Source organism: Cavia porcellus, unplaced genomic scaffold, assembly GCF_034190915.1.
Source record: "Cavia porcellus strain 051 isolate PalLab524CR breed Dunkin Hartley unplaced genomic scaffold, mCavPor4.1 scaffold_28, whole genome shotgun sequence".
Lineage (NCBI taxonomy): Eukaryota > Metazoa > Chordata > Mammalia > Rodentia > Caviidae > Cavia > Cavia porcellus.
In genome coordinates this window covers 5,685,555-5,696,516 of record NW_026947511.1, presented here as the reverse complement: position 1 = coordinate 5,696,516, position 10,962 = coordinate 5,685,555, and the positions used below count along the sequence as shown (strand labels likewise).

Genomic DNA, 10,962 nt, shown 5'->3' with positions numbered 1-10,962 from the left:
TCCTTTTACTTGCCCATTTTTTGATTAGGTCTTTTTTTGTGTGAAGGGTCTAATTTTTTATTTTTTGTCTTTTTCCTTTTTATCGATACCAGGGATCGAACTGATCGAACTGAGTCGAACTCACGACTGCCTGCTTGCAAGTCAGGCGCTTATGCCGCTGAGCTAAACCTCCAGCACAGGAACTACGGTAGAACGGTTTATACAGTGGTCTTATATGTTTGCAGTCTTGCTGTTTGAATTCTCACTTTACATGTTCCATTTTTGTATCTTGAACAACTATTTGTAAAATGACAATATGTAAACATCAACTAGTGATTTCTTACTGTTTATTTTTTCTCTGAATGTATGTATTATTTCTACCTATTTTCTATTTTCTTTAGTCTTTCTTTAAATAAAATTTAAAAAAAAGAAAAAAACTGATCTGAACAGAATGAGGAAGGCGGTTTAGGTCTTCAGACAATAGGGAAGTCACTAATGGTTGTCGTAGTCTCTCATTCTCTCCAAAATAGCTGCCCATACTTTCATGTATATTGAAGTTCAACAAAACAAAATAGGCAGTGGAGAGGGTTGCATGGTTTCCCAGTGCTCCAGTGGCATGGGTGCCAGTGAACAACGGTGGCTCCCTTCCTGGGCTACCGTAGCCTGTCATGCTCACAAGCACTCACAGTGTGTGTGTGTGGGGGGAGTTGCTTCAAGAATGGCTAACAGATCATAGAAAGACATCTCTTTAGGCTCCTGCTTGAAACCAACAGCGTCAGGAAGCTGCTGGCCTTAATTCAGGGCCAAGAGACACAGATTGTAAAGCAAGACAATAGGAGATCTACAGTGGCTACCATAATGTCTCTTGTTTACTTCTAAATAGTTGTCTGTATCTTCTCATGCAATGAATTCATACAAACAAACAAAATAGTATAAAAACAGAGTGATAAAGGTATTATAGGCCTTCAAAACCAGACAATAGGAAAATCAACAATGGCTGCCGTATGTCTCTTGTTCTCTTCAAAATAGCTGTCCATACCTTCATGTATGTTGAAATTAATACAAAACAAACTAAAACCACTCTGAACAAAGAATAAAAGCATTACTGGATTTCACAGCATGACGATACAGAATCAGCAATGGATACTATAATGTCTCTTTTTTCTTCAAAGTAGCTGTTCATTTCATCATGCATAATAAAACTGATTCTCATAAACTGTTTAAGAGAAGTTCTATGCATGTATAAGCCTCTACATGTATACATATCCTTTCTGTATTAGAGAAGAAAACAAAACAAAACAGATTACCAGAGAAACACAAAACAAAAAAGACAAATAAATAACAATAGCAAAGAGCCCAAAACACTGATATAGGATTTCAAAACAAGGTGGTAGGAGCATAACTAAGGTTTTTATTTTACATAATGATATTCAAGAGTTCCTCAGATCACCAGGTATTAATATGCAAAATTGTTCCAATCTTACAAATGTTAACTGTTTTGTTCCAAAAACTTATAGAATTTGTATCACAACCATCTTAGCTATCCTGTGTGTTTATACAATTTTAAATATTGTTTTCTTTTCCCTTCCTTTTTTATTTGCTCCTTTTACCTGAGATATTATTTTTTCCCCTTTGAGCAGGTTCTTATGCTCTCATTGCGTTTATTGAGAATTCTGTATCTTATGTACTCTTACCATTTCTTACACTAGGGAGAAAATATGGTATTTACACATGTGAGTTTGCTTATCCATTTATTTATAAATATCTCAATGTGATAATTCTTTATAGCTGAGTAGTACTCCATTGTATAAAAATACCACATTTTTTTATCCATTCTTCAGTTGATGGGCATTTAGATTGTTCCCCAGATCTATCTGTTACAAATTGTGCTGCCATAAACATAGGTGCACATCTATCACTGTGGTATGATGTTTTCAATTCTTCTGGGAATATGCCCAGAAGTGGAATAGTTGGGTCAAATGGGACTTCCAATCCCAGCTTTTGGAGGAACCTCTACGGTAGTTGCACCAGTCTGTACTCCCACCAACAGTGCAGAAGAGTTCCCTTTTCCCCACAGCCCCTCCAGCATTTGTAATTGGTAGTTTTCTTAATCCTGATCATTATTTCTGGGGTGAGATGGAATCTCAGTGTGGTTTTTTAATTTGCATTTCTCTAATAACCAATGATGCTGAATGTTTTTTTCATGTATTTTTTTGCCACTTGTATTTCTTCCTCTAAAAACTATATATTCATCTCAGATGCCCATTTTTGGATTAAGTCTTTGAATTTCGGAGGTCTGATTTTTTTTTTTTAACTCTTTACATGTTCTAGACAGAAGTCCTTTGTCTGAGGGACAGTTGACTAAGACTTTTTCCCAACTTATGGGTTTTCTTTTCATTATACTGGAGATTTCTTTTGACATGCAAAAGCTTTTTAATAAGACATAATCTAAGTTATTGATTCTGGGAAGTATTTCCCATGTGGTTTGATTTTTGTTCATGAATTCTCTGCCTACCCTAGGTATTTAAGATTTCTACCTACACTGTCTTCCAGCAGATTTAGTGTTTCTGTTTTAATATTTAGGTCTTTGATCCACCTTGACTTTAGTTTAGTACACAGTGATAGGCATTGGTCTAGTTTTAGTTTTTAGTATATGGAGAGCCAGTTTTTCCAGCACCATTTATTAAAGAGACTATCTTTATTTCAGTGAATGCATTTGGCCCCTTTGTCAAAAAGAAGGTGGCTGAGTATGTTTGTAGTTGTTGTTGTATCTTCTAATCTATTCCATTGATCTTCAGGTCTGTTTTTATTCCAGTACCATGTTGATTTTATTACAGTTGCTTTGTAGTATAACTTCAAGTCAGGGATTGTGATGCCTCCTTCCTTGCCTTTGTTGCTCAGAATTTCCTTTGCTATTCTAGGTCTGTTCTGGTTCCAGATAAATTTTAGGAATGATTTTTCTAGATCTGTGAGGTATGCTAGTGGCATTTTGATTGGGATTGCATTATTTGTTTTTATCTATGCATAAAGGCTATCTTTCCATTTCCTGAGGTGCTCTTTGCTTTCTTTTTCAGGGTATTATAATTTTCCTTGAATAAATCTTTTACTGCTTTTGTTAGATTTATTCCCAATTCATTTCATTTTTTGAATGCTATTGTGAAGGGTGTATCTTCTCTTATTTCTCTCTCAGTGATTTTGTGTTAGTGTATAAGAATGCTGTTGATTTTTGAGTGTTGACTTTGTATCCAGCTACATAACTGAATTTATTTATTATAGCTAGGAGGCTTTCAATGGTGTTTAGGGGGTCATCTATGTAGAGTATCATATCATCTGCAAATAGTGATAATCTAACTTCTCCTTTCCTATCCTTACTCCTTTTATTTCTCTTTTGTCTAATTGTTCTGCTAGTATTTCTAGCAATATATTGAATAGGTGTGGTAATAATTGATATCCTTGTCTTGTGCCTGATTTTAGGGTAAAAGCTTTCAGGTTTTGGCCATTTATTATGATGCTGGCTATTATTTTGTCATAGATGGCTTTTATCATATTGAAGAAAAGATCATCTATTCCAACTTTCTGTAAGGTTCTTATCATGAAAAAGTGTTGGATCTTATCAAAAGCTTTTTCTGCATCTATATAAATGATCATGTGATTATTATTTTTGGCTACATTGATATGGTGGACTATATTTATTGATTTGCACATGTTGAACCATTCTTGCATTTTTAGGATGAATCCTACTTGGTCATGGTGTATAATTTACTTGATGATTTGCTGCATCCTGTTTGCCAATATTTTATTGAAGATTTTTGCATCTATGTTCATTAGAGAGATTGGCCTGTAGTTCTTTTAGTTGGTTGGTTCTTTCTTTGGTTTTGGTATTAGCGTAATATTTGCTTCCAGGAATGAGTTAGGGAGACTTGCTTCCCATTCAATTTCATAGAAGAATTTGAGGAGTATTGAAATTAAGTCTTCCTTGAATTTCTTGTAAAATTCAGCTGTGAATCCACCAGGACCTGGGCTTTTCTTTGTTAGTAAGCTTCCAATTACATTTTCAATTTCATTAATTGAAATTGGGTTACTCAGCAGTTTTACATCTCCTTGATCCAACTTTGGTAATTCATATGTTTCTAAAAATCTATCCATTTCTTTGGTGTTATTAAACCTATGAGAGTAAAGGTTTTCAAAGTAGATATTGATGATCTTCTGTATTTCCACAGAGTCTGTAGAAATTTTGCCATTTGCATTCCTTATTACCTGAAGTTGAGTTTTTTCTTTCTTTTTAAAATAAGGTTGCTTAGGGGCAACAAACTCTTTGATTCATTGATTCTTTGGATTGTTTTCTTAGTCTCTATTGCATTGATTTCTGCTCTGATCTTTATTATTCCCTCCCTTATTTTGGCTTTGGGCTTGATTTCCTCTTCTTTTTCTAGATGTTTGAGGTGTAGCATCAGGTTGTTTGTGTTCATTCTGTGTTTACTGAGTGGAAATTAACCGCAATAAATTTTCTTCTGAGAACTGCTTTCATTGCATCCCTTAGGTTATTGTAAGTTGTATTTGTATTTTCATTTGCTTGTAGATATTGTTTAATTTCTTATTTAATTTCCTGTGTGACTCACTGATTGCTCAGGAGTATATTATTCAATTTCCATGTGTTTGTGGGGTTCGTGTCATTAATTTGGTGTTTTATCATTAATTTCTAGTTTCATGTCACTATGATCTGATAAGATGCATGGGATAATTTCAATTCTTTTACACTCACTTAAGCATGTTCTGTGGGCTAATGTATTTTAGAGACTATCCCATGTGCTGCTGAGAAGAAGGTACATTCTGATGTTGTTGGGTAGAACACTCTGTATATGTCCACCAAGTCCATCTGTACTCAGGTTTGATTCAGTTCTGTTACTTTTTTGATGACTTTCTGTCGGTTGATCTGTCCCTTTGGCATGTTTAGGTCTCCTGTTATGATTATGTTATTGATTATTTGATGTTTCATTTCTGTTAAAATGTGTTTTGTATAGCTGAGTGTTCCCAAATTTGGTGCATATATATTTGATTATTATCTGTTTCTCTTGAAGTTTTCCCCTAACTAGTATATAGTGACCTTCTTTACCTCTTTGGATAATTCTTGGTTCATATTGTCTGCAAACAGAATAGCTACCCCTGCTTTTTTGGGGTTCCAATTGCATCAAGAATTGTTTTCCATCCTTTAGCTTTCAGACCATGAGTTTCCTTTTGGGTTAGATGAGTTTCTTTTTTTTTTTTTTTTTTTTATTTAAGGAGAAAAAGAAAGAAAAACAGAAAAAGGGTACAAGTTATACAGAATTTCAGAAAAAATAAATAGGAAATCACTAGCTAATACATTACATATTTTTATCTTAGAAATAGATGTTCAAGTTACAAAATTAAAGCATATAAAGTGGACTTTCAAACAGTGAGACTGAAAATAGTTTTGTTCAATGATCCAACAAAACTCAGTAATATGGTTATCTATCTTATACACTTAAATATATATGCAGTTATATTCTTTTTTATTAAGTAGAAAAAGAAAAAAACAGAAATAGGGTACAAGTTATACAGAATTTCAGAAAAAATAAATAGAAAATCACTAGTTAATAGATTACATATTGTTATCTTAGAAATAGTTGTTCAAGTTACAAAATTAAAACATATAAAGTGGACTTTCAAACAGTGAGACTGGAAACAGTTTTGTTCAATGATCCAACAAAACTCAGTAATATGGTTATCTATCTTATACACTTAAATAAATATATATGTGGTTATATTTTTTAGAGCACTTATTTTTCCTTTCTTTTGTACAATAATTATGCATTTTGGGTTTTATTACTCCCACAGTACTTACTACTTTTTTTTTTGAAGAGAATAAAACCAAACGTGACATAACAGAACAGAGTCAGTCAATCAAAAGGATGGACATAATAAATAATGTAAAAACAAAATACTAGGTGATCAACAATGGTTACCATACTGCCTCTTGCTATCTTAAAAAGAACTGCCTATATCATCAGTTATAATAAAATTGAGCAAACAGTAAAGAATAAAACCAAAACATTGGAGACATTATAGGACTTTAAAAGAAGATAATAGTCAACCGGAATGGGCGTCATAATGAATCTTATTGTCTTTACAGTTGTTGCCTATACTTTCGAACTTGGTACAATCAAGCAAAGCAGAATAGAGGAAAATCAGTCAAAGCAAGATGGTGAGGGATATACAGGATTTCCAATCAAGTTAATAGGAAATCAAAGTGGGTTACTATAATATATCCTGCTATTTTTTATTTTTCCCTTAATTAAAAAGATAAAAAAGTAAATAATTTAAAAAAAAGAGACTGAGATAAAAGAGGGCATAACAACAAAATAGCGCAGGTCAAAGCATAGCCATTTAAGCAAAATAGTGTTTCACCACAAGATATCCTGACATAAAAGAAGTTACCATAGTGTCTCTTTCCTTGAAATCTTTGAGTATAACTTCATATACTGTAGCACCAAACATATCAAAAGAATGTAAAACCATTCAAGAGAATGACAGTATTACAGGATATTTAGAACCAACTATCAGAAAATGAACAATGGTTTCTGCATAATCTCCTTGTATAAAAATTTTTGCTTATATTATCACATATAATAAAATCCAATAAGATACAACCTGTTAAGACTGATAGAGACAGAAGAATAAAAGCTTGATGGGACTTCAAAGCAAAATGATACTAAATCAGCACTAGGTATTATGATGTCTTGTTTTCTCCAAAATAGCTGTTCCTACCATCCAATCTTCTCTGCCTCATTTCTGTTGAGCTTTTTCTGTCGTTTGTTGTCAGTTTGTCTTCTTCATTTCGCTTTCTGCTCCATTCATTGTGGCCTCTCTGCCACTATTTCTGGTGTCTTGGTATTTTCCTTTTTTAGAATATCCTGCAATATTTTCTGTAGTGTTGAATTGGTGGTTGCAGATTTCCCTAGTTCCTCTTTATCCTGGAAGCACCTTGTTTTTCCATCAATTTCTAGGGACAGTTGTGCAGGATATGTCAATCTTGGCTGGAGGTTATTATCTTTCAAAGCTTGAATTATTTCCCCCCACACTCTTCATGATTTGATGGTTTGTGCCGAGAAGTCTGCTGTAATTCTGTTGGGTGTTCCCTTGTAAGTGATCTGTTTCTTGTCTCTGACGGCTTTTAGTATTCTGTTCTTATATTGGATTTCTGGAATTTTGATTATTATATGCCTGAGTGTAGCTCTGTTTGGGTTGTAGGTGGCTGGGGTCCTGTATGCCTCATACATCTCAGTATCTTTACCTTTTGCTAAATTAGGGAAATTCTCTTGGATTATTTCTGTGAATAGCTTCTGTACTCCATTTGTTTGTGTCCCTACTTCTTCTTCTTCTTCTTTTTTTTTTGTCTTTTTCTTTTTTATTGATACTGGGGATCGAACTCATGACTCCCTGCTTGCAAGGCAGGTGCTTATGCCGTGAGCTAAATCCCCAGCCCCCCTACTTCTTCTTTTATGTTCTTAATTCTTATAGATCCTCTTATCATCTTCTAGCCTTTGTATCATTGCTGTTTGTTTTCTTGTTGTTTGTAAGAAGTTTTTCATTTCATGCTCCCATATTACAAATCTGCCCTCCAATTCAGATAATCTATCCTTAGTTTCTTTCAAGCTGTTATGCCTGTTTTCGATAGAGTTTTTAGTTTCCTGGTAATGTCTTTGAACCTGCTTCACATATTCTATGTTTTCTCTATTTTCTCCATGAAACAATTCTCCCCCCCTTTTTTTTTTGTTCTTCCATTCCTTGATCTGTTTTTTTCTTGTGCGCTGCTTAGCATTTCTCTAACTGTTCTACTTATATCTTGCTTTATTTCATTAAATACTTCATTTTTAAACTCGTGTATGAGGCTCTGGAGATATCGCTTTATGTCTATTGGTTCTGTGTCTGATATTGCATGTTTTCTGTCTTCCTTTCTGTTTCCCTTTCCTGGATCAGTGTTCTCAGGATTGGGGACTGAGGACCCTTTCTCGTTGTTTCATCTTCCCATACATTTTGTTCCTTCCATACAAGTGAATGAAGGAGGCCCAATTTTTTTCTCTTTGTCAGTTATAGTTTGTTTGAATTGCACCGGCTAGGTGTTCCCACCCACTGCATTGTACTAGGGAGACACAGACTTTGGCAGCCTCTGCTGGGCCCGCCCCTCCAGGTCAACCTACCGAAGGCTTCACTGCTAGGGTGCACTTCCAGGTGCTGGGACCTGGGTTGGGCTAGCCTACTGGGTCTTAGTCAGCGGTGTCACTCAAGCCAGGCACTCCCCACCAATCCTGCTTGAGAGGGGAATATGCGGCTAATGTCACTGCAGCATCCTGTTCCAGCAAGTCTGCCCAGTCCCAGTGTGTCCTTTGCTGGAGCCTCCTACTCTATGAAAGGGTTCCCGTTCTGCTCACTCACCGCAAGTCGATGTAGGGCTTCCTACTAGTCCTGCTCTCAACTCTGTTCGCAGTTTCCAGCTCTCAGAGCTTTCGCGCGTCTCTTTCCCTGTCTTGCAGATTTGGATGCAGCAGTGGCAGCAGGAAGTTCTAATTGTGGCTTCCAGTGGCGCGGGTTCTAGCTTCTGGGTTGAGATTTTATCTGTTCCTGTATAGCACCAGGATTATATTTCCAGTTGGTTTCTCTTAGCTTAGTTCATTCCTGGGTCAGCAGGGTGTATCTCCCCCTGCTTAGGACTCCTCGTACTGCACCATTCCTGGATTTTAAGCAGGGTATCTCAGAGAGCCTCCATAGCTGCTGCTATCTATCTGCCATGTTCTTCTGGAAGTCTCTAATGAGTTTCTTGTATACAGCATATGGTTGGATGTTGTTTCTCATTCTGCCAGTCTGTTTCTTTTAATTGGTGAATTGAGGCCATTTACATTAATGATTATAACTGATATATATTGGTTTATTTTTGACATGCTATCTTTCAGCTGTTGAGTCTTTACCTTTCCACTCTGTTTAATTGTTTGCCTTGGTTAATGGTTTTTTCCCACGTCTATTTAGAATGTCTTTTGGTATTCTTTGTAGGATTGGCTTGGTGGACATAAGTTTTTCAGCTGTTTTTGTCATGAAAGTATCTTATTTCTCCATCCATTTTGAAGGACAGTTTTTCAGGGTACATCAATCTGGGTTGGAAATCATTTTCCTCTAGGATCTGAAATACTTCCTTCCGTGCTTGTCTTGACTTCATTGTTTGTGTTGAGAGGTCTGCTGTGTTTCTGATAAACTTTCCTTTATAAGTAATCTGTCTCTTCTCCCTAACAGCTTTTAATAGTCTGTTTTTACGTTAGCCTCTGGGATGTTATTATATGTCTGAGTGTAGTTTTATTTTGGTTATGGAAATTTGTTCTATATGGTTCTTTTATCTGTATTCCTGTTTCCATTCTCCTGTTGGGGAAATTTGCAGCTATTACTTCTTTAAATAGCCTCTTGATATCATTTGCGTTGTCACTTCCTTTTTCATTTATTCCTATCAATCTTATGTTGTTTTTCTTTGCATCATCTTGTAGCTGTTGAACTCTTATTTACTGATTCCTTGTTATTTTTAAAAGATCTTTCCTTTCCTGTTCACTAGCTGCAATCTTGTCTTCGAGGTCTGAAATTCTACCTTCACTTTCATTGAGGTAGTTTTGTCAGCTTTCAATAGAAGTTTTGATTTCCTGTATATCTTTTGAATCTGCTTCATGCATTCTGTTTGTTTCTTATATTGTTCATTTAGCATTTCCATCTTTTTGTATTCTTCCTCTAATTTTTTAATTATGTCTTCTTTAGATGTGTTCAGCATTTCTTTCATTACATTTATCATTTCTTCTTTTACCTGGGAGATTGTTTCTCATCTGAGTTCCTTTACAGCTTCCCAGAGTTGTTTCTTTACTTCAGTTGCTATCATTTCAGGAGTTTCAGGAGTATGGCTTACATTTTCTTTTATGTTCATGTCTCCTAGGCTTCCTTGTGATGGGATGGATGTTTGAGATTGCATTTTGCTCTTTTTTTGTGTGATTTTCCTATATTTCCAGGCTCAGAGCAACACAGCAAAGCTTCCCCATGGACTGGAAATCCCCTCATTTATGTTTGGCCTGTGAGCCAGAATGCAAACAGTTGCAGGCTGCCTGGGAGTTGCTGGGCATCGCACAGATAGTCCCTCTGGTGCATCCTTCCATGGTTTGGGATGATGGGTGGGGCCTTATCAGGTTGGAGTGATGTTCCAAGGCTTCCCTGTGAGCTGGAAATCACCTAACGCACTTTTGCCTCATCAGGTGGAAGGCCAGTTGCAACCTTTTTAAACAGTACCCAATTCTCCTAAAATGAGCCACTGTATTGTTAATAATTCCAAGGATACCCAGATTTTGAGATTGCATGAAAACTAATTAATAGCAATAGCTATGTCATGTTGGATACATTAAGAAGATAAGCATAAGTCATAGCATCAAATACAAACAATTTTACAAATCCTAAGGACAAATAAGGAACTACCTTTAAACATAGAAAAGAGATCTATAATTATAGTATGGACATTAAGACAAACCAAACAGTGACCTACTGTTGATCTACAGTAAATATCTTCTAAGTAGAACTTTAATTCTATTAACAGTAAAACAGCATTCAAGAACAACAGCATAAATTTAGTTTGGTATTTAGAGATTCATATAACTTAGTAGTTATACTCTTGAAAGAGAGGATGGAGAGTCAGAATAAACAAAATTTGAAAAGCTAACCAATAAGATGTGAGAAAAAGAGAAAGCAAGATGGGGGTCTTATTGAGGAATAAAAGGAAATTAAGGGTCAGAGAACTGTCACAGGGAAGAATGAACAAGAAAAAAGACAAAGAGTAAAATATAGGAAATGAAAGATAAAATAGACATGCAAAAAATTGAAAGCTGAAAAGAGAAAAAGAAAGAAAAGAAAATAAGGGAGAAAAAAAAGGGCAAAATACCCCTCCTAATT

The 10,962-nt window shown here is 35.4% G+C and overlaps 1 pseudogene; it reads right to left on the bottom strand.

The window, feature by feature from the left end:
- Window positions 1-681: 681 nt before the first annotated feature.
- Window positions 682-786, bottom strand: LOC111754573 (small nucleolar RNA SNORA2/SNORA34 family; annotated as a pseudogene).
- Between the last annotated feature and the right edge of the window lie 10,176 nt (window positions 787-10,962).